Consider the following 23,207-nt stretch of genomic DNA (forward strand, 5'->3'; position numbering starts at 1 on the left):
GTCACAACTCCGCATCCTCAATCTCCCTTTGCTACAGCAACGCCGCATCTTTCTTGATATATGCACCATTTTCAAACTCTATGATTGGCTGATGGACTGCTCTGCCAACTCTGATATTATTTTCCACATCGCCTCTCATGATACTTGTGGTGCGAAGTTTTTTGAAATCCCAGGCTATGCCGGTACAACGCCTTACAATTTGGGTCCTTCGACTCTTTACCCTTCTTTAGCTTTAAGCGTAAGGTAAGCCATTTACTTGCTCCTCCTTATGAGGACAATATATAACAAGGAATTTGTTTTCTGTATAATATCTTAATCAAATAAATAAATTTCGAATTAAGTGGTTCCCCGAATAATTTCGCGACTTCTCCCTTCACCGCCTTGCTCTGTTAGTTGAGGCTTAAGAATACACTCACATTCCTTCCTGCCTGTCGTAAAAACCAACTAGCAGGAATAGAAATTTATGAGCTAGCAATATGAAAATTTGAAACCTTATTGCTACCGAAAAGTCAAAAACAACACGGATAGGGGCTACGACCTTTCGTCCCAGAAATGCTCGTTTTTTACAGCTTGAGTAAGAATTCCAACGATATAAGCTGGGCACTCTGGGCCTAAGCGAAGTGAGATGACGGAACTCTGGGGAGTACTCCTCTCCATCTTGCGACAATTTGCTATTGTAGCTTGCATCTCGGGTCTCGTCATTGGTGGCATATTTTTGGGATACAACATTCAACAATCGTTATGGGAATCGTTTCAACAATCGTTATGGGAACCTCTGTGCTTGGGTTTCCACTGGTCGCCACCGTACGAGCAATCAGATTGACAATTTTGCGATCAGCAGTAGAGTTAGAAGTTCTTCTAGATGTGCGTAACAAGAGAGGCGATGACATCGCCTTCGAAAAGGATACGTTCTCCTGCGCGTTGGGTCCGCCCCTTTCCGTAGAGTTGGAGAGTTGCAAGTCCTCAAGTTCAACAGCTACCGCTTGTATGATCCAGCTGCCGCTCGACAGTGGGAAAACTATTGTGCTTATCAGATGGCAGATACATTGAGTAACCCACCCGAGAATCATCGTAGGGCACGTCCCGAAAGGGCATCAGTCTGACTGACTGGCTGCAATAGTGAAAGTGGATCTATCCATTAAAGTTCCTCCTCTTGAAGATAAAGTGGCTAGTCACCGCGGATACGACTGCATCTCCAAGCAGAAAAGATCAAAGCCGCTAGGCAGTTTTCGCAGATCTGTTACTTCCGCTCGTATTAAAATCCTGGGAATTCGAAACTTTTCCCAAAGAGTAAAAGAAGGAGATGATCGTTAAGATTGCAAAGAAGGGCACCCGCTTTGAGTATGACAATTAAAGGAGTGTCTGCGTACTTCCTGCCGTCGCAAACATCATAGCTAAAATATTCCTAAAATGCATCAAACAACATCTCGAAAAGTTGACCGACAGAGACCAGGCTACTTTCTGCTCCGAATTCTCCTCCATTGCAGGGTTCTTCGCGTCACCTGCTGTTCATCGATTTGAAAAAGGATTTCCACAGCGTGAAGAAGAAGTGCATCTGGCGTACTCTACCCAGGAGAAGCATTCCGGAAAACGAATAGCTATTATGAGAGCGACATATGATAGCACGAATGTCACGTGTTGCATGGAGGGAAAATATCAGAGGAATTTGGGGTTCAAAGCAAAGTCTGTCAAGGTTGCATTTTATCAAAGATATTATTTCTTCTTATTATTGGTCGCGTTCTTCATGCTGCCTCCAAAGGACTTGAAGGAGTTTGATGAACGACGACATCTTTCCTCAAGCACCTCAATAAAGCTAATGACATCGGTTTGCTACCGAGGTCCATTATTTAGACCTCGGCCAAATCGCTCTGGATTTGGAAGGAGAGACAAGTAAAATTGGGCTCAAAATAAACACCAACAATATCAAGGTTCTCAACCGGAGGGGTCATCGTACTCTCCCCATCTGCATTAATGGGCAGAGCATCGAAGGCGTCAATCAATTTGTATATCTACGAAGCGTGGTTTCTGCCGACAGTAGCCCCAAACTAGATGTTCCCCGACGCATTAACAGCGCTAGATCCCCTCTCGCTGCCCTGTCTAAAATCTGGAAATGCAATCTCAACACCAAGATCGAATATAGACCACTCTGTGCTAGTGTTCTTTCTATGTTATTACAGAAGAGTAGCGCATGAAAAGTGACTACCACTGCCACTCGGAAACTCCAAGCCTTTGTAAACACCTGTCCAAGTCGTATCATCGGAGTACAATGGTCCAATACTATATTGAACGACAAACTTGGTCGCCGCATTGGCCTCTCACCCATGGGTACCATGATCCGCAGGCGGAAGTAGTAGCGGATAGATTACACATTAAGGAAGGGCGGCTATTTCGTGGAACTCGGCGCAGAACAGTAGAGGAGAATTGCGGACATCTTGGATAGTCCTGGGAGAGCCGAAGCGCTTTTTAGCAATCCACGAACAGTGACGCGTAGATTGATGCGCTATACCCCACCAAGAGGTATATGGCAACCATATATATGCTTTCATCAAGCCATTACAAACATTAAATTCGATTACAAAATTCCTCGAAATATAGCGTGAAGCATATTTTTTTTCTGATTTATTAATGATTCCCATTCCCATATTATTTAGCCTATATGGATTCGTTTGCTACCATAGGCATTAGCAATCTTGAATCTTCCCATTGTTGTATATGTTATGCATGTGTGAATGGTAATGAAATTCAAAGTTACACACGCATGGAGACACTAGCAGGAGCGATGCTCACATCTCAGTAAAGGTAAAACCACTGAATGCTGTTACTGAATAATGTCCCTCATAATTGACGTCAAGAACGAGCTGAACAGAATCAAACGAGGGATTATTGATGATGCGGAAGATGGTTTGACAATGAAGTCGAGCACTTAGTGCTCTTACTCACCCCCTAACTCATGTGTCTGACGACAGTTTCATTAAAAAATAAGCGAACAATGATGAAAGCATAGTAAGAAATCCCCTACTTAAGCTTGCAATTACTTCAAGCTTTCGAAGGAGGGTTGTGAATCGCCGATATTACTAAAACCTTGCACATCAACAAATCGTATGCAATTTCATAGATGTGAATCAGACTGTGCCATTTTGAATAAAATTCACTGTCTTAAAAAGCCATAAGCATACAAAGTGAACAAAGGCTTTTTTTCCACCCTCTGGTGAAAGGATGGCACATATGTGCATATGTTGGTGCATCCGCCTATCATGACCACTAGTTGGCGGTAATCCCTTCGCAACACACTGCGTGAAAGCCCTCGTGTCGCGATGTCTGGAAAATTAAAGAACACGTCGTTGTACATCACCTCCATCATTCTATTTGAGCTCGCTGTAAGATAAAATTCATCCAAATTCCTCGAGGACATTTCGATGTCTGCGGCAAGATGCGATAGACCACCGTTGGGTTAGAGGTCCCATCGTACTCTTCCATCATCATTTCTCTGTGCACTATGTGAACTTTCCTCATTTTCACTATTATACACTCATATCTTGAGAATACAAGAAGAACACACAAGAGACAAAAGAGACATCGCATCCCTACAATGGAGTCTCCCCCGCATGATAACGAAATGTCTACAATAAGTGAAGTAGACGTGGTACACACTGTTCTTTCCAAGCGTATTGTACAGCACAATGTACAGATATGTCATGAAATATCTTTAATTGCCAAGTACTTAGGAACAATTGTTAAACACAACATTGGCTGTCTTCTAGTCAGGGGAATGGGAAGACATGATTGTAGCATAAAAAGATATTATCGGCTCTCCGCAATGTGCAGTTATTTTTCGAGGAAAATTTAAGAATTAGCACGTTTTTTGCAGGATAGCACTTCATTCGCTTGCTGCCGCTTATGAGCAAATTCATTAGGAAGTCTCTAATCAGTGTATAGACACCTCTTAGCGGGAAATCGATGGAAAGTTCAAAAATAACGTCCCAGGAGGACTACAAAAAAGCGAATTTATTGGAAAGAACGTACCCAGTGAAGCCTACCTTTAAAAATTCAGATAGAGTTTGAACGGTTCTATTTTTCGCACCTGACCCCACCCATTCCTTACGAAATGCAAAATAAAGCAAAAAAGGAATCATATTCTCCGAATACAAATTGAATTTACAATTAGAATCGGAAAAACTAATCTCTCAGCACTGCAAAATCGAACATTATTTGACGTACATCAGCCACTGTGTCCTCATTGCCAAACGATTTATTCATTCCTTTAATTGCATCCTCACGATATCCCTTCAATTTTTCCAAATATCTCCCATATATTCTTCACTTGGACTTCGCTTTCCACCAAAAGATGGCTCGTCTTCAACCCCGTCCATCTTTTGCGTGAACCAATTTTCCAGAAATCAGTTTCAAAGTAGCACGAACCAAGGATGCGATTGCTGCTACTGCCAGCTTTGCTATCTTATTCCCGATTTCACTGTGAACAGATTTTCTTCCGTAAAAGACTTCAAGGATCTAAACGTACGAGTACAAGGATAAAGAGATGAGGATAGTTTAAGTTTTTCATTTTCATTTCGTCATAGTGTCGTTTTCTTCTACTACAAGTCGTTTTTTGATTTTTTCCCTCCATATCCTTTCTTATATTTTTTCCAGGATAAAGGACGACATTTCGGTGGCGATAGTTCGGGATATCATACTGGCAGTTTTCCAATTGCATCCTGGATCATGCTGCTGACTAATGTTTGAGCAAAAAATGCCTCGCTATTCGTCGTTTTAGTTCTCATCCTTGTCCCGAAACCCAAGCCAAAAGCAGGAACTGAAATGAACTTTGTTGGAGAAATGTGCGAACGTGCTTTAAATCGACCGATTAAATTCTGTTATCCTTATTCGTTTTTCAATGAGTCCCGTGAGAAGTTGCCGTTGAAATAGTTTGTATTTAGGAAAAAAATCTATTGGGAGTTTAAGGAACGAGGACATGGTTTAATTTGATAAAGAATTGAATCTTTCGAAATCTAGAAATGATTTTCTACAGTTTAGATACAAAAGCTTGAAATCTTTCCAAAAAGCTACAGGTAAATCACTTGTTTTGAAGTATTGAATTTCGTAGTTAATACGGAATAGACCTGGGTAAAAAAGGATAACCCTCACGCTGGTCCTCAATTTTTTTTTGCGCTGGTGTCTATATTTGGAGACACAATGTACTTCCAAATGATTAAAGCCTTCTGTATGTCGCAGTATTATGCATCCATATATAGACAACATTCATTTATGTACACACACATGTAAATATATTTTAACGTAATTCACTGGAATTTCGGTAGTAGATCAGGGACAAAAACGTAGGCCAAGAGAAATTGCGACATCATAGGGTATATCTGTCGCCAGAATGCTGCCCTACTTATGTGTAGTATTTCAATAAAAGTACAAAGATAGCAACAAAAACAACGTACCAAGTGGTTAACAATAGATTTCCCATAGCTTTTTAGGTTTTTTGGCAGCCAAACTCTCCATACTGGGTGTGCTTGGAAACGAAAAACAAATTAACGTTAAGATAGCAAAGGATTTCACTGGAAAAGTTTTTATGTATATGTCCTGTGGATTTTATTGTTTTTGCCAGAAACCATCAATTTTTCTCTCGTTCTTTTAATAAATAAAAGTGCAGCCTGATTGTAACGACTTTGTTTTTCTCGTACTCTCCACACTAAGGACACCGAGGTGGAAAACGTTGCGGCCTTGTAATGTCTTCTGAAGAAGTTAATGTAATTGGAATGGAAGTTTTCGTAAGAATGATATGATTTGTTTGCCAAATTCTTTGTTCGGTGAATAATCCATTCACTCCGGATTCCTCTACTGACCTTCAATAAGATGGATCTAATGTCCACTCATCCATTTACACTTTGCACCCTTCGGAGGGATGAGAAGTTAAAAATAGAAAGCTTTTTTATAACAAGCATTATATGGAAATAAAGAAACTGGTAGATTAGTTAAAGTGGATATTCTGGAAACCAAGGCACAATTAGTGCTATTATAGTCCATTTTGATATTACAGCTCCCAAAAGCAATGGGAGAAGAAAGAAACCAAATCGGTACGGGCAGTTTCGAACTCTCAGAAACAACCCAAAAACCGTACAAAAGAAACCAGTTCCCTTACACTTTATAGTAAGAGATTTCCGTCTGCCGCGGCGACTACCTAACTTGCCGTGATGACGGAGCTTAGTAAGGTAGATCTTCTAGGCAACCAGAGGTAAAACCTGAAGATAACCGCTAAACGAAAACCCAATATATATGGTTGCCATTTACCCCTTGGTGGGGTATAACACATCAACCACACCTATGTCCCATCGTTCCCGATTAGCTGAAATGCCCTTCAGCATCCCCAAGACTTCCCAAGGCCCTCCCAATACTCCTCTCCTGTTCTGTGCCAAGTGCCCTTTGGGACGACCCACTCATCAACTATAATATTTTGGGAGAGTGGATTTCACTGCATGGTGTGCAATTGTCGCCCCTCCTTAATGTGTGACCTATCCGCTGCTACTTCCAATTACAATGCGTGCGAGTCCTAGACCTATGCGCCGACCAAATTGCTCGTTCGAGATACTGTCAGGCCATCGCACTCCAATGGTACAATGCAGACAGGTAGTAACGAAAACTTGGAGCTTTTGGGTAACAGTGGAGTTCACTTCTCATGTCCTGATCCCATATAGCAACACAAAAAGAAAACTTGCACGGGACAGTCTCAACTAAATCTTGGTATTGAGATAACTGCATTTCCAAATTTTAGAGAGGGCAGCGAAAGCAGATCGCGCTGTGAATGCGTCGGGCAACATTCAGCCACCGTCAGCAGAATCCACGCTTCCTAGATATAAAAATTGATCAACGCCTTCGATGCTCTGTCCAATAATGCCATGACCCGTCAAACGGAGAACTTTGGTTTTGTTGGTGTTTTGTTTTTCCAAATCCAGAGCCATTTGGCCAAAGTCCATGACTCGGTGAGACAGCAAGCATCAGAGTAATCGCGGTATTTGAGGAAACATAACAATATCAGAGGGCCTCCAGTTTCAACTAGTCTTGTCTCGACATGAAGGAGCTCTGCTGAGATCGACTTACTTTCCCCAATAAAACAAAAATCATGACAGCCAATCATGAAAAAAAACTCCTAACAAAACACAAAAACAAACATTTGCCTCCGTTGAAGAAAACAATGTCTACACGCAAACCAACCGCTTTCAGCAAACCGCCCCGTGCTGATCACAACCCCCAAGTTGTGCTGAAGTGGAAGGAAAAGGTTCGTGGAGGCATCTACAGCTGAGGGTAAATTGAGCAGCAACGGTTCCATGATGATCCCAACTCAATAGTCCAAAGGGTGGCAACGAGCACCAGGCTGTCAACGGCCAGAACTTCATTTAAAGCCAAGGCTACCAAAGCCAATGGATGTGTCCTGTATAAGGACACCAATTCATCCACTTGCGCTAGTGATCGTTGCGAACTGCTTTAGAATAAACTCGTCATAGCTGTAAGGACTGCATCAAGGTTAACTTTCATTCACCGACTGTATACCATGTATACCGCGAAATGTTACGGCTAAACTGTGCCGGCGAAGGTACGAACAATTGGTTCATGAAGTACCACTTTTCTTCTCACAACGATGTGTGCGACGGTGCGCGATAAACCTCATAGAGGATCTCAAAAAGTACTTTCTCTGGCTCCCAGATGAGGAACCTAATGACGATGAGGCTCTGGAACAACTTTCCAGCATCTTTCTTAACTATCGATTTTCCTGAACCGAATATTAAGGAGGTTCGAGAGCAAACAGGCTACCGGCTCTACTAGGGACTTAGGATCATCATATTACCAGTGCCGGCTCCTAAGGTCAGTGAAGAGGACGTGGAGCCTATAGCATTTTCATCCAATGAGCAGATGAAGTACAATATTTTTCAAATTAGTAACATTAATCATTTGTCGAATCATCTGCAAGCCGGGGTCGTTGATGGGCAAATCAGGGGCTTAAACTTCCTACATACCGACCTGTTGTATGCCAACGGAGGTGCTACACTCCGCCCTTGCATAGTGATTTCAAAGGACTGTTGGAACTGTTGAATTAGCCATGAAAAATCAATAGCGAGATACGCACACGATGACAGGACACCTTACTATGATTCCTGTATATGATCCCCTAAATGTAACTGGCTGGCGCCTCCGTAACGAACTCCTGATGAACATTAGGGAGACTAGACTAGTTTCATTCACGAGGAATGTTCCATTCTACCTACATTATCGAGAGAAAAAATTCAGTTAGTGCAAGCAGCCTAGTATTATTTAGGAGAACATCTCGATTTCAAGCTAACGTGAAAGTATCATATTCAGTAGCAATATCAGAAAACCTGCAGATTGCTCTGGTGTTGCAAGACTGCGATAAGTAAGACCCAAGGATTTTCACCATAGCACAACCGTAATAAACCCCATTTTAAAGTATAAATGCATCGTCAGGTAGCCGATGCTGCGCTGATCCAAAACTCTAAGTTCTACAGGAGCGGGGATTACTTTCCGACATCACTCAAAACTATCCTATTTCTAAACCCCAATTATTTGTGATTTTTAAGAGGACATTCAAAGTCAGTTGCTTGTCGTAAAAGGCAACTAAAAGGCTAGCACCCTACAAATTTCGAAATTTTGCTGCTAGCAAAACGTCAACAATGCCTCAGATGGGGACTGATCTCACGGGTACTAACTTTGACTATCGAAAACCGACTATGATCAGTTTCTGGAAGGTATCCAAGCTCCTCGACAACGACATCGAGAGTCCTCAGAATTTTTTTTCTTCAGGTAGAGCGAGAATTCCAATGACATAAGCATGCTGCTCCCAAGCAAAGTGAGATAAATTACTGTTTAGAATATTCCTCTCCGTCTTGTATAATAGTTCTGCACTTCTGTACTCTGAAAAACCAAGACGCGAATCCGATATTGGACAATTACGGCGAGGTTCGCTCTCTTGATTTGGGAGCCGGTTTCTGAGAGACTTCTGATTACAAGATTCCGGTCCAGGTTAAGGATAATCGCAATTGTATAGTGCTATGTACCAGCGGGGACTTCCGACATAATGGAGAAGGATGTGTTCTACGAGCAATTATACGCAATTCAGACAAAGCTCCCTAAAGATGAAATTACGCTCGTTATGTGCGATCTGAATGTCATAGTGGTCTCTGACAATACCTCGTTCGGACATGTGATGGGGAAACACAGTCTTGGTGACTGTAACAATAGTAAAGGAAGGTTTTCGGGTATTTACAGCTTCGACCACCTAGTCATTGGAGGCACATTGTCCAAGAACAAAGTTTGCCATAAAGTCATTGACTACTTTACGATCAGCTATAAATTTAGGAGTTGCCTTCTGAATGGGTGTAACAAAACAGAAGAGAGAGGATTACCATCTAATGGTTTTTTGCGACAGTTGGTGGGGTACCTGCGTGCTTCCTGCCGTCATTAGTGAAAATAAACCTGGACCACTTCAATGAACATCTTGAAAACTTGACCGACAGAGAGCAGGCTAGTTTCCGTTCTGAATCCCTCGGCATTAATCACATCAACACGCGACTTTTGGAACAGTGAGCGGAGGTTAGATTTTCGCTTCACCTGTTCTTCATAGGTTTGCAGAAAGGTTTCGACTGCGTAAATAGGAGTGTATTTGGAGTGCTATTCGTAAGAGCCCATTCCGGAGAAACTAATAGTTATTAGCAGAGCAACATACTATGCACAGAATGTCACGTCCAACACCAAGGTGAATCTCAAAGGAATTTGAAAGCGGAGTCCACCATGGTTGCATCACCGATATTATTTCTTCTTGCTATCAGTGACATTTTCCACGCTGCCTTGCCCAGAGGACGTGGAGGAGTTCAATGGACTTTGATATCTTGCCTCAAACAGCCCCACTACGTCCATGACATCTGTTAGCTCTCTCAGCGGTACATGGACCCTGGCAAAATAGGTTTAGAAACAGAGGAAATTAGAGTTGGAGTGAAGATAAAAACCAATCAAACCAAGGTTGTCAGTCTCACGGGTAATCGCACTCTCCTTATCTGCATTATTAGACAAAGCATTCAAGGCGTCGATCAATCTGTATATCTAGGAATCGTTAGTCTGCCGACAGTGGCACGGAACATAGTGTCGCTCAACGCATTAACAATTCTAGGTCCACCTTCGCTGCCTTGTCTCAAATCTGGAGAAGCATTTATTTCAGCAACGAGACCAAGTTAAGATTGTTCTGTGCTAATGTTCTTTCTGTGTGGACCACCACTGTTATTCAACAGCTCTTATTTACTACTTCAAACAAAGAACCTGGTCGACGCACAAGCCAGTTACAAACGGACAAGTTGATGAGAATGCGAAAGTCGCAATGGATAATAAGTCACATATTAAGAACGGGTGACAATTGGATTGCTCCCGCTATGCGGGAAAAGTCACTCTCCCATAATAGCCTACGTCCCAGGAGCATTCAGCGCGTAGAGGTAAAAGGCAACCATATACATTTATTTGGAGGTGGAACAGAAAACCGCTAACGACGCGTATAAGCTAAAAACAGCGGCCAATCATGACTGGCTCTGATGTCTGCCAATCATAGTGGTTTCAAGGCTTGCCTTTGAGAAGACCTACTCTGTCGTAGTCATCAAAAGCAAAGAATGGTAGAGAAATAGTCTTCAGGGTTAAAGACTTAAAGTCTTCTCAGAAAACCCAAGCATGAAACTGCGACTCCTCTCGAATGAATGGTGACTATATTTCAAGGAGAGATAGATGCCACTTTCTGAGCTAGCAGAAGAACTTTTGCGACAAAAATGGGGGGGTCGCTCCATTTAAATCGGCTCCATCAGCACTAAAGAGCAAGACTATATCAAGATTGTCCAAAACATCAAAGTCGATGGAAAACGACCAAAAGGTTCGCCGAAACAACGATGACTTAAAACGCTGGATGGTGATATGAAAACCTCGCGACTACATCGAGATCAGGCCTTTGACAGGAAAAACGGGGCCCCGGACGGGACGATCCCGCTTCTGAACGGAACAAAGGCTAAATAAAGAAAAAGAAGAAGATATCAAGATAATTAGTGTGAAGTTTCCATTAGTTACTGCTGAAGCTTGGCCATTTGAACGAAACATTCCAGATGAGGGTGCCACGTCATTCAAACATCGCTAGTAATGAGTGGGCTGACAAACTGGTCTCTTTCCAAGTGTTTTAGCCTGGTATCGGCTATTAAATACTCTTTCAAGTGCCTTAATTACTTTGCAGTCATACCTATCTAAATAAAGTGAGAAATAGGACAGGGGCGTCTCCTGTATCGGCAAGGTTTTCTTCATCGAAGAAGGCAGGAGTCCGTTGAATGAGTTGTTTTAAGAGACGGTATAATGGATCTAACAAAAGGCCTCAGCCCTTGGAGCTGCGGTTCCCCTTCCCAACCAAAGTAACTTTCGGAGCTTTTTTTAAATGGAAAATGAAAAATTTCAAGAGAAATACAAAAACTGGTTTACTCAAAATATTGTCCCTCGCTAGTTACATACGCCACAATGAAATGATGCGTCTTTGAACCGAATTCATTCATTCAATCAATTTTACAATTCTTCCGCCTCCGACCGAGTAATCAAAAGGGATCAGATCCGGTGAATATGGTGGTTGCGATAACACATCCAGCATTTCCTTCTTTCCGAAGCTATTTGCCCGTGGAGTCGCTGTTGATGCTTCGAAAAAGCAACGTTTTTTTTTGCATTTGGGATTCTCAAAATGTTGTCATTTCTCATCGTCATTAGCAATTCGATGGAAAACACTCTTTTTTCATACCGCAAAAGCGAAACTTTGGAAGTGACTCTTCGATCCTCCAGCTGTCTCTCAGTCAAGTTATGTGCAATCCATTTTCCCTCTTTTGAAATTGTCCCCCTAGCGTGTAAATGTTTCGAAATAACTTAGTGCAAGTTGTTTGCCTATCGTTTTCATCCAATAACGCTTACAGACCGGCATCCTTAAATGTTTTTTTTGATCCTCCGGAGCGCTCCTCAAGCCTCCTCAAGTGAACAACGTACTTTAGTTGCATTTTTTTAAGTTAAAGCAGAAAAGAAAAGCTTCCCGCAAATGCCGTTTATTTGACACAAATCTTAACATCTTTCTATGATTCATAAAATATATTTGCGTTAAATGTCTTGCTGACAGATATCCAAGCAGTAAAAAACAATAGCTTTCGACATTTAAAATATACTAAATATGATGTTAGCGCCATCTATGTGTGAAACCTGGGAACTTACTTGCGCTCCTAACACTTGCGATAGTCAAACGGGCAAACAATGATCCGATTTGAATAAGGTTTTGTTGTATACACCTAAGGTTACACCAGCTGAAACGAGACGCATCTTTTCAGATTCCCACCCTGCTCTTGAGCCTTCACCTTTCATTTTTATAAATTCATATTAGAAATATTCTTGGATGTAGGGGGTGAAGAAAAGAATCGAAACTATTCGAGGAGACACATAACCAAAAACCAGCAACGTAAACGTAATTGCCACCCATTACTTCACAAGGGTGTTAACAGTTATAGTATATATATAGAATCGTTTCATCGAAGACGACAGTCATGGGAGACGATATATTGAAGACTTCGTGGAAGCCCTAATAGATCCCAAAATATCCTTCGTTTTGAATTTCCCTTGTTTAATGATAAAATCCTTTGAGCTTAACACGCACTCCTTTCACCATTTTCCTACATTGCAGGAATTGTGATTTGTCTGAATTCCAATTGATTCTGTATTAGTTGTACAATTTTCACTGTGAATTTATGTTTCATAACTCACAGGGACGCTGCAAAATTCCTTGCAATATAATTTTGCATTTTCCAATTCTCAGCAGTGAAATCCTCCATGATTTCCTTGCTGTTTTACTTGTGAAAATGAGAGACGCTTCTCATGTTTCCATGCTAAACGTCTATATAGATAGTATGTAGTAAAAGCTCTCTAAGTACACTACAGACTAAAAACTCTACTGAAGGAATAGGAACGTGAACAAATAAACCCAATGAGAAAAAAATATTCACGCGGTCCTTCCTATTGCTTCCCGGTTCCTCTGTGAATCCTCTTTTTGCTGAGCTCCTCCTGGTTTTCTACCCATTACTCCCGAATCCTCTTCCGACTCAGAGCAGCGCAAAACCCCGGTCCGTACAGGAACTAGCACTATACGTAGCTGGAAGGCTTCCTTACATTCACCCCCTTCTATGTGTGTATGTTTTTTTTTCCTTTTTACACGTGGAAAAAATCAGCGTCTGTGCATCTTTTATGCTCCACTACAGAATAGTTTATGTAACTTTTGTCTGCTGTTGAGTGGAAAGTTATTGCTGAGCTCTATGATTTTCAGATATGGCAATTATGAATGTATATCAGGGGAAACATGAGCTAGTTAGCCGCAGGAAGTGGGTAGGTAATTATTTGACTAAGATTAACGAGCAAATATTTATAAAAGTTCTTTCCAAAGGTTTTTTGGTAACTGGATTTTTCATTGTGAGGAGAAAACGTATTTTTTCCAGATTTCCTAACCTTCCTAAGTACAGTAACGGCAATTTTCTCCAGCTCTGCATTTTTTACGAAAAGTAATATCAAAGTTTATTCGCTCCATAGAACAAAATCAATTGCAATTCCCTATTGATCCCAAAACTCAGATCGTGATTAATTTCGAATCCCAGATTCGCAATCAAATTCTGAAAGAAATCATATTTCCCTCCCCATTGTAAACCACAACTTCTCCTATCATCCTTCGCCTTTATATCCCAGAAGGCCTATTGATTCCGAAAAGCGATACACTCAAATTCCATACATTTCCCCCTCATGCAATCTGACTAACAATTAGAAAGGAGAGGGTGAAGAATACCAAGGGTCCATACTTCCTCATAGACAGGGATTTTACATAAACAATGACCTGCAAACAATATTCTGTGTTACCCAACATTTCCCTGCAAATCCTAGCACGTAGACACATAGGAATCGGCAACCATATGCCAGGAGGGGGTGTATGGAAGCGATATGGAAAAAATGTTCACAAAATTTCCAACACAATAGGGCTGAAGTTTTTCATATTGTTATAAGTGGAGTTCTTTCCTATGTGAATCGGCATACATTCATGAATGAAATGGTTCAATACTGATGGCATTGTTCCCTTTGTGATGACAACAAAAAGTTGAGGTGTCTAGGATAAAAAATATACACATTTCTGACTCGTTCAAATTCTAATTATTGATGTTGGTTATACCACAATGAGCATATTCCCGAAATTGAGGTTAACACTGTCGAAAAGCTTTTAACTGAGCGTTCCTAGCATAAAATCGCTTGACTCCTATTATCCAAATCCATTCTCACGCCATTACGCTCCCCAAACTACATCGTATGGTCATAAAAGCATTTAGATGTTTGAATACAATGCCAAAATGGTTTAAGTAATTCATGTAAAATTTGGAAACACTACACAGAAATGCAATCGATGACTGGGGAGTATGAGGGAGTTTCAAGAAGTTGCTGCCGCTTAAAAATAGTTTACTTGGCTGCAGATGGAGAGGTCTACATCGAGAATATGGGCCCACGTAGCTACTCGAAATTGAAAACAATTGCTTCCTCTCTTATTTCAAACTACTTACAAGTGATAAATATGGCTTCGAATGAGAGTCTTGTTTGGCCCCACGCCAGGATTCATATCTTTTCTTCAAGGAAACACAATCATTCACCATTTCATGAAATTCAATTTAGTGTTAGTCAGTCGTGTAGTAATTTCCACCCAGCAGCCCAAGGCGAAATAATATTTAATCATTGTTAACTCTATATCGTGACCTAAGCGTCTAAGTATTTACCCTTTGCTCCAGGAGCATTCGTTCAACCATAACCATGCACGTAATTCACCTGGAATCTCATTCGCCACCCTTCCGCTCGTTGCTAACTTACCTGTGACACAAGCATGCACAGAAGCTTTACATTCCAGCCATCGCCAAAAAGTAGTAATTATGGCGTATTAAGTCTAATTATTTTATAAATTTCACAGTCCTGGTAATCACGAATCGCATTTCCGCGTTTATGTTATAATAGCGGCAGTCAGCCGTCTATTTACAAGCACGGATAAGAACTGGAATATAAATTATATTAGATATTCACCTAGTGGGTCGAGACGAGGGTATAATACGTCCGTTAAGGGGTGGTGCTCTGGTGCATTGAGGGTTGCAAATTGGTATAAACGTTAAGGGTTCTTGTGACTAACCATTTCATAGTTGCTTGGATATCTGATTTGATGCGAAGATTGATGAGGCATAAGCAGTAATCGGGTGGTGACCAGAAATAATGTATTCAAAATGCTTAAGGAAGAAAGTAGTGCAGGAAGGAATTAAGGGAGGATTACCCCATACATGAGGCAGTTATTAGAAGTCAACCCAATTAGACATCAAATAGTATCTTCTCAACACTTCACAATTCGTCGTGGTACCGTTTTTAAGATTTTGTGTAAAACAAAACATTAAAATCGATTCACTATCTGTCTTTCACACGTAGTTTCCTTTAAAACGGCTAAACCGATCCAAACGAAATTTTGTGGACATATGGGAACTATGAAATCCTACGCATACTGTGAGTGACAGAAATTTATGTAAAGTTTAAAGGGTACTCCCCATAAATGCCAAAGAGCAATGCCAAAACGTTTTTCACCGAATATAGTCATGTGGAGTAGCAAATACCAAGTCTCGATTAGTACTTTCCGAAAATGATATCCGTTTTAACGTATGATTGTAAAGTGCGCGAGTAAGGAGTCCAAATGTGCATTCTTAAAGTGAGACAGGTTCCCACTTTCCGAAACTACCCAGCCCAAAAATCTGAAAGAAAATTAGGTTTACATGAAATCTCACGCATATAGTGAGTTACATCGTTCTACATGAAATTTACAGGGGGTCCCCATGCATACAAAAGGGGAGTCTACATTTTTTTCACGAAATATAATCATGTCAAGACTGGTTTCAGTTTTGACATTTAATTCACAAGGGAGAGGGCGGTGGCTGGAAAAGGATAATTTCTTTCCCGGGGCCATTCTCAGAGCCTACTCAACCCAAGAATTTGAAAATAATCAGGAAGCTGCTACTTCATGTTACCTAGGCTCCAAAATACCCTTCATACTGATATCTGTCAATATAAAGTTAATATTAGTATATTACTATAATTTTTAGTAAGTGACTGCAGAACTCTCCTTAAGCCCATCCTAGAATCATGAAATTGCAATAATATAGGCTATGATATACAGCATGATCCTACCAACTTTGATGGAAATCGCACTGCTAACAAAGTCATAATAGGTCAAAGTTGCCATTTCAATGTGAATTCTACGACTTTGAATGTCAGTAGTATCCAGTGGATACTCTCACATAATATATGAATATACATCACGTGCTAGGGTGAGGAGATGTTTTTGTAAAAGAAATACACAAAACATTTCATACCTTCAACAGATTTGTATCTGTTGTAAGTTAACTTTTTCACATTTGCTAATAATATTGAATTCCTAGTGTGAATCGTATAGAGTTGACTGTTATCAATACAGTGCTTTCCAGATCAAATTATTTGAATAAATGGTTTTTTAAAAAATCCAGAGCAATTAACTTTTAAACTGTCATACACTAATCGTTCCTCACATAGGGAAACAGAAAACCTTATATACCTGAAGCGTGTAGCTTCCGGTTTCTCGACCTGTTTTTTTTTAAAGAGGTGGAAATCTTCAAAAGACTAACCCCATGTTTCACAATCTCTGGGGGTATGGGATTTTTATCCACTGAAACCACCTCTTGCCAAGTTACGACTGAAATTTCCCCAACTAGTAGCTTTCTTTACATATTTTGTGTTTCGTTTTTATTAGGAGAAGACCCTGAGGTCAACCCCAGCACTTCGGTAGACTTTGCTGTCATTTGGCTTTACTCTTTTCAGTCGTCCAATTATATTAGAGTTACCAGTCAATTTTCGAACTTCGTTATTTTCACGTGAGCGTTATCGGCAGAGATGCTTAATTGCTTGGTCTTTGATAACTTTACTAACCAACTCTACTTCCCTATGCAGATCCTCATTACAAATGAACCAGGGACCGTCTACTATGCTTCCAAAGCACTTTATTTTAGAACGTTTGTATGACCTTCAAGTTTGAATCTTTGGCACAACTCCAGAGGTGGATACCGGACGTCCATGGGCGTTAGGATCTGCTTGTAAATTAGCAACTTGTTGTCAACGGCCAGCTGGAAATTCCTTCCCAAATACCAGTACATCTATATGTAACTGATATTTAACTCGTCTTTCTCTCTTTAACCTCACTCGCCTATACGTCTTGCCCATTTATGTTGACTTTAGCTTGATTCTCTTTTTGTGTGTGAAGTTAAAGTACGTTGATATGCTTTCGTTTAATGTTATTTTCTATTGTTTGGTCCATTCTACAATGTGATCAATAGCTGTTTATGCTTTATTTTTGCTTACTCGTGGTAAGGATATTCATCCGCAAATGTCACTACTTTGGCTTTGCCGCAGCCAACTACAAACAACTACATATTTTGGCATTTTAACTGGGGGATACAAACCAAAACTGAAAAATCGTAGCGGTCACCTGAATTCTTAATATGGAAATGACACGTGACACTGGAAATTATTCTCTGTCAGGCAACTCAACAGCATCGCTTCGTTGGCTGAATGTCGCGTCGCATAGTGTCGCTCAAGTGTGAATTATTGACTATGCCTGCAATTTGTAAATGGAGTCCTACCTTAAATAGACGCTCAGATACGCATGATTTTAAGATCTCAAAAAAATCTTGATAAACAGTGTTGGTTTGGTCATTTACTTGGATGTACTTTCAGAATATTGCCCACTTTCTTTGTTTATTAGTCAGCCTGGGAGGATAGCCTTTCCTTCTCACTTTTTCACTGACAAGCATCATAACAGGCAAGTGATAGGGCATTATGGTTTCATTATTGACAACATGTATTTTTGTTACCTCAGTCGGCCAGTATGTACGCTTACCGCTGGAGTGGAAATTGCACTTTTGTTGTTAGCCTAGATCCCCAGAATCCACTTTTTGCGTTAAAGTCACCTCCTATAAAGAAGGACCTTCCAACAAACTGGAATAGTCGAGCGAGATTTTCTATTTAAGGTATTGTGGAAACAAAACCTTATAAAAATCGATTCAATGTCTATTTCTCCGTCTGTCTGTCTGTCCGTTTGTCACACGAGATTTACTCCGAAACTTGTGGACCAATCATCACGAAATTTGGTGAGAGGGTTCAATAGTACTTTTCGAAAATGATCTTATTCCACATATTAAGTGAATTACAGGGGTGTGAAAACTCAAAATGTGTGTCCCAAAAAGTGAAACAGGTGTCGCTCTCAGAACCTATCTAATCGTAAAATCCGAAAAAAAAACAGTAATGCATCGATACAAAATCTAGACGACACTAGGCTGACACTAACACCAGGCTGTTGTAGCAGTCTCCTGGGTATGAGGTTAGGATGGGAAGCTAATCTGCCTTTATACTTCTTCACCTGGAATGAGCTCTCCTCTCTTACTGTGGCAATTTTAAAGTCTCTCTGGATGTTTTCATTTTTCACATACCAAGGTGCATCGATGATCATTCGTAGTATCTTCGATTAGGCTCTTTGTAGCAATTCGTTATTAGATATACACACTGAACTCCATATTGACATTACGACGGCTTTGCAGGGCAGGCGTTTGTTCTCGCGTCCCAGCTTAAAGTTTTTACTTATAAGCCAAAACATATTTTTCGTTCTCAGCTTCATTTGCATTACCTTCGTTTCAATATGTGGTACTTTACCTCATTCTCTTGAGAGATCATTGCACCATTGTTTTCTTTTGTTGGTTCAGGGTAAAAGTGACGTGATAGCATCTGAGTTCGCTTTTAGCTGGATTTGTAAGTTTTTTGATGCAACCGCAAACGTTGAGGTTATCAGGTTAAGATCAATTGGTGGATCCTAGGTATGGCGGTAGATGAGGTAGAATGTCGGTTCAAGGAAATAGCCTTGAGGGACCCCAGTTTGGATATTGTACCAGCGAGAGGTGAAGCTTTTGTATTTCACCGCGAATCTGCGATCCGGCAGAAAAGATGCTAAACATCCATGAAACTGTACTGGAAACAGTTTCTTTACTTTAAAAATCAAACCTTCATACCACACCTTGTCGACTGAGCTAAATGCGCTCTTAATCTCAGGATCGTGTGTTCGGGACCCGTGTTGGGCGCCATTTGTAATCCCATTATGTCATTAAAAATCAAAAGTAATCAATTATTCCTAATAAAGAACTTTGAGGATTCCTCTATCTCTAAATTTTCGACTCCCTCCTCCACAAAACTCATGGATGCCAAATTGCAAAAGACTCCCGCCCATAGTGCTTATCAACGGAGAAACACCAAACGGGTTACTCCCCTTGGAAGAGTATTAAGTAAACAAATAAAACAAAGGGATCGCGAGAATTCAATCTTCTTAGTTTGAAATCAGCGAACAAAGTGATGATGAAAAAAATTCACAAAGGCAGCAAAAAACATTCATCAGAAGCTCGGACGGCAATACGGCAAAAATATAGCCGCAAAGGCCGTAGATCCAAAGGTTTCCGGAAGGCAAACACCTACGAGACACTAAGTCTCAAAGACAAACACAAGAAATGACCAGCTTTTGTGGCATACTACCGAGGATAAGACAGGAAACTCTGCTCTACAAGGTGGGAAGAAAAACTGAGGCATAGCAGCATTTGCTTCTGGGAAAAAAAAGTGAAACCTAAAACTTGAAAGATGAAGTCAAATGCACATGGAGCCTCGCCTAAGATATTTCTTGCCCTATATTGGGCGTCATTCTTAACACCATTATGTCATTACAAATGTAAGGGGCATCCTCCACTAGAAAATCCTGAGGATACTAAGACAAAAAGGGAATCTCGAAGATCGCACCTCATCATACATTTGAAGCAGAGGAAACATCGATCGAGGATCCTCCGATCGAAAGATCGCGGCATTCAGGTCTCGAGTTTTACAGCTCCACGTGCACGGTCAAGGTTGATTTGGTTTTTAGTTTTCTAGTAAGATTGCTTGGTATAGGAAGTACGCACGCAAGTGTTATAATGACCGGCGAGTGGTCTGCAAACAGCTCATAGCACGGCTCGCCTGTTATCAGCCACCTCACGTTTTTAGTAACACGAAAGTCAATCAGGTCCAGAATTTTTCGTCAATCTGCTGACTAAATGGGCTGTCTCAGACTGGCACGTCCCCAACTCTTCTCCTTTGGGAGTAATCAGTCTGGATCTCCAACGATTGTGCTTGGCATTAAAAAATGTGTTCCCCAGTGTGTAGAGCATAAACTGGCTCATCGTTTGAGCCAGTGCAAGGAGAAGCCCTTTCACATTATGGGATGGGGCGCTTGTATGTGCTTTGCTTTGAGGTGCTAAGATGGCTCACATCTTGCCGAGTTCTGTCTTTAAAGCCTCGGCGAGTTGAATTCGTTGTTTCAGTTAGGATTCTTGCTTAATTTTCAGTATGGACTGGGCAACCTTTTAAGTTAGCGGTGTGTGATCCACCCCAACTGCTATAGTGTTTAGCGCCCTCCTAATTTTCTTGCAATTAACTCCTACATGCAGATCTCCACAAATGACAGAAACACTAGGTAGGTTTTAGTATGTTTAACTTCTGACACTGCACCGAGTGCAGCTCTTCCTCGCTTAACTTACGCTTAAAGCTAAGGAACGAGGCAAAATTACACAACTTCAAGGGCACGAGAGTCACGATTGCGGAATGGGGGGCCAGACTACACAGCAATATTCAAGAATGTTTCTGACAAGGGAGTTGCAAAGTGTTAAGGAGGGCTGAATTGAGGAAATGCCATAGGAGGAACGTAGGATAAAACGAGATATTTTGGAAGCTCGATTGATGACGTCAATGAAGTGAGGACTGAAACAAAGTTTGTCATCGAAGGTTTCAGCCAGGTCTGAAAAGGAGGTCAGTAGTAAAAGAGGTTGTCCACCGAAAGAGTAGGGACAGGATGTTGCAGAGGATTTAAGTGAATAGCACATCCAGAAGCATTTGCTGAAATTCAGTATCAGCTTATTAATTGAGCACAATGGACCAAAGTATTAAGGTTGGACTGAAAGGGAGGACAGTCCAGCGGAAACGAAACAGAAGCAAACAATATAAGGTCGTCAACGTATAGCAAACACTGGAAGGTGAAGATAGAGGGGAAGTCATTGATAAGTGATGAACCAGGAATAGTAGCGGGCTAAATATGAAACCTTGGGGGACACCAGAGAAGGGAGAGAAGGGACGGGATGAGTGTCCATGAAAAGAAATTCTTCAGGCACGGTATGAGAGGTAGGAGGAAAGCCAAGAGATTGTTGAGAGAGAAGTGTAGTAAAGAGAGTTCGGAGAAGATAACATTGTGGTGAACGGTATCAAAAGCTTTCGTGAAATCTGTATAAATTGCGTGTACCTCCTGTCGCGAATTAAGGCATTTAGCAAGGTAAGTAGTAGATCAGTGTTTCACGAAACCATGCCTTTTTTTCTCAATGAGGTGATGAAATGCGCGGTCAGCCAGTTGCATACATACCTTTCGAGCATTTTGGAGCAAGACGAAAGAAGGGAGATGGGGCGATAGTTCAAAGCTAGTGAAGGGCCTCCGCTCTTGAGGATAGGGATAACAAGAGCTCTTTCCAAAAGTGGCGAAAGTAGCATTCTTCTAACCTTTTGTTGAAGGTAAAACACAGAAGGAGGGAAAGCTTATCGGAACCAGGTCCGACATTAGTGTCAAGATTCTTCTTTTTCTTCAGCCTTTGTCCCGTTCACAAGCGGGGTCGGCTCGTCGTGATCGGCTTCGCCATTTGGCTCTATCGAATGGCTTTCAAATCCCCGTCCAGCGTATCAAGCCACCGTTGCTTAGGTCTGCCTTTTGGTCGTTTACCATCGACTTCGATGTTCAGACCAATCTTTGCAAGTGAATTCTCGTTTGCACGAATTGCGTGACCATACCATCGAAGACGCCTCTCTCGCAACTTTTCCACGATCGGTGCAACCCCATAACGATCGCGGATATCCCCATTTCGGATGTGATCTAAACGTGTGACGCCACTAGTCCAACGTAGCATCTTCGTCTCCATTACCGCAAGACGCCGTTCATTGTCTTTTATGGTCGGCCAACACTCAGAACCATAGAGAGCGACTGGACGGACGACATTGCGGTAAATTTTAGATTTGAGACGTTCGTTGATACGTCGATCACAAAGGACACCAGTTGTGGAACGCCACTTCATCCAGGTTGCGTTAATGCGTGAAGCAATTTCATAACGCAGCTCTCCATTGGCTGATAGCGTTGACCCGAGGTATTCAAATCGCTCAGTTCTGGGCAGATCACTGCCGCTGACAGTGATTTTGCCTGTTTCATGGGGATCGGTCGTCAAAAATTCAGTTTTGTTTAAATTCAATCTGAGACCGTGTTGCATGAGGCGATCATTCCATTTTTGAAAAAGTTGCTCGAGATCATTTTTGCTATCAGATGCTAGGAAAACATCATCTGCATAAAGTAGTGTGTAGGGCGCTGGACGTTGGATATCCCGTGTGACGGTGTCCATAACAAGGACAAAGAGGAATGGTGAGAGGGCACTTCCTTGATGAACTCCAACAGATACACGAAGCGGTTTTGATACACCCGCCATACTTCGAACTTTACTTTTCGGATCGTGGTAGAGCAATTGAACCCAGCGCACGAGTTCTTCTGGCACGAAGTGTTGTCGTAAAGCATACCAGATGAGTTCGTGTGGTACACGGTCAAACGCTTTCTCAAGATCCAGAAAGGCAATGTAAAGAGGGCGATGCTTCTCACGGTGTTTCTCCATGAGTAACCGCGCAGCGTGTATTGCGTCAGTAGTTCCGCAGTTCTTGACAAATCCGGCTTGATTCACGGTTATTTCAACGATTTCGCGAATACGGTTGTCAAGAATGCGTTCAAAAATCTTCATGGTATGGGAAAGTAACCGGATCGGACGGTAATTTGAACATTCTGCTGGGCTACCTTTCTTTTTCCATATTGGAACAGTGGTACTTTCTTGCCAGTCAGATGGTGTTCTTCCTTCCTGAATAACCCGGTTAAAGAATTCACTGAGTGTTGGGTCCCAGCTCTTCGCTTTCCAGAGCTCAGATGCGATGTC

The 23,207-nt window shown here is 41.4% G+C and overlaps 1 protein-coding gene across 7 annotated transcripts in view; it reads right to left on the reverse strand.

Moving 5' to 3' along the window:
* The window catches only part of LOC119648147 (protein SCAI), a 68,540-nt gene that overhangs the window by 40,012 nt on the left and 5,321 nt on the right, over window positions 1-23,207 (reverse strand). Inside the window, exon 1 of one of the 7 annotated variants that reach the window (XM_038049714.1) lies at window positions 14,947-14,965. The exons of 5 other annotated variants lie outside the window; for them this stretch is intronic. The gene's annotated coding sequence lies outside the window, so the exon portion shown is untranslated. Of the gene's footprint in view, window positions 1-5,444; window positions 5,466-14,946; window positions 14,966-23,207 lie in introns of those variants that run through there. One more of the 7 variants, XM_038049711.1, reaches the window with a different exon arrangement.

Source organism: Hermetia illucens, chromosome 2 (assembly GCF_905115235.1).
Source record: "Hermetia illucens chromosome 2, iHerIll2.2.curated.20191125, whole genome shotgun sequence".
Classification (NCBI taxonomy): Eukaryota; Metazoa; Arthropoda; class Insecta; order Diptera; family Stratiomyidae; genus Hermetia; species Hermetia illucens.